The sequence below is a fragment of the Dendrobium catenatum genome, unplaced genomic scaffold (genome assembly GCF_001605985.2).
Source record: "Dendrobium catenatum unplaced genomic scaffold, ASM160598v2 original_scaffold_72516, whole genome shotgun sequence".
Classification (NCBI taxonomy): Eukaryota; Viridiplantae; Streptophyta; class Magnoliopsida; order Asparagales; family Orchidaceae; genus Dendrobium; species Dendrobium catenatum.
The window spans coordinates 187,957-189,823 of record NW_021390962.1 but is presented as its reverse complement, the minus strand read 5'-3'; positions in this window follow the sequence as shown (position 1 = coordinate 189,823).

Genomic DNA, 1,867 nt, shown 5'->3' with positions numbered 1-1,867 from the left:
AGGGGACCATGATGCCCGGGATGACGGAACCATGAGATCTTGATCAGGTCCATCATCCCATTCCTACCACCATCCTCTTTAAGTGAAAGAATGGTGAAATTTCTTAGTTCTAAATTCAAACTTTTCTAATTCCCAAATTCATCCCATTTACTGCATATATATGGCCAGATGCACGTATCATCTACTTATCTGATTGATGACTAGGCCTTATCGATAAGTTCTCTCTTCTTGATTGGGAGAGTAAGTAACTATAGGGCTTGCCGCTGTATAAGCGAAACAAACTCATATCAAAAGTCTCACCAGAAATGAAGGGCAAAATCTCTGGGTAGTGACTTATCTACAAACTCATCTGCTTTCCAAAATTTACCCCAGAACTTAATTCTGTTAAAACTCCCCTGAAGAAAAGCAATCAGCAGGCGGAGGCTGGGGCCAAATTTTGGGAGCCACGCCAATCCTAGTCCTACTACTTTGACCTATTCTTATAATAAAAAAGGATAAGTGTACCTAAAATTTGGGTATACCCAATCGTGGTTAATCTTCATATATATATATATATATATTCAACGCACTGGGGGGAGCAATCAAAAGGTTGTACCTCACACTACTTAAATGAAAGGGAGATTAGAGTTACTACATTGTACTCACTACTTAATTGTGAAAAGATTGAGCCATATCTCGAGCAAGCATGAGTAAATATTTCATTTTTATTATGATAAATTTATTGGTGATATACATAATTTGTAGGAAGACCATTATTGTTTTGAGTATATCTTCAACATCAGAAGTTAAAATGAGTATTAAAGCTAACCTTTTAAATTGGTTCAAATCTTATGTGTGTATGTTAACATTAAATTTATAGTTATGTTTACAAAAGAATATTTCTGTTGAACATTGTAATTAGAGAGTTTTACCTGTTGCCTTATTCAAGTCCACAGTCGAGGCAAGAATGTTCAAGATCAAGGATTAATGGAACTAGCTAGGGGACTAATGAGACTAGTAAATGATGGCCAATTTTATTTGTGAATATTTATAGATTTCATACTAAATATTGGTGTGAAGGTTGGAAGAAAAAAATTATTGTGCCTCTATTAGACGGAATAACCATATGAGTGATGATAATAATACTATAGGGTCTTGTAGGAAGTTTTATAGTTATAGTATCCGAATGAAAGAAATAACTTATACCTTTATACTTGTAAGTGGTTTGATCCCTTGCAGTGCAAAAGCACAAGAGCACATCCACTATATGATATTAAAGTTGTAAAGTAAGGTAGGAGATAGTAAAGTCTAACCCATTTATCTTTGTTAGCCAGGTAAACCAAGTCTATTCTTATAGCTATCCAAGTATAATGTGAGCTAAACAAGATTGGCTTATAATTATCAACATAAAATCTAGGGGGTTATGGAGAGTAGAACAATAATACCAACAACACACTAAGAAGAGTGAGTTATAGTTAGAGGAGGTAAACATTTACGTTGAAAAAAATAGTGAGGAAAATGCTATTGGTAAAGATGTGGCATCATCGAATGGAATTCAATCAAGTAATGATTAGAAATGGAAAGGTAAATAAATCTATGTTTTACAGTTCTTCTTTTATGCATGTTTTATTAAAATATATTCTTAGTCAATTTTATATAGTTCATCTTGTATTTTTAAAGTATTTTCTATATTTAACTTGCAACTATTCTTCTTGTATGTTTGTTTTAGTATAGCATAATATTAGTTAGTTTTTTTCTTCTCTTGTTGTATACTTAAAATTTTCAATATTTCATATAATAAGATATATTTAGAACTAAGAATTTATTTTTAATATTGCTGATGGCTTTCAGTGATAAGCCCTTCACAAGGCTATCATGAATATAAACA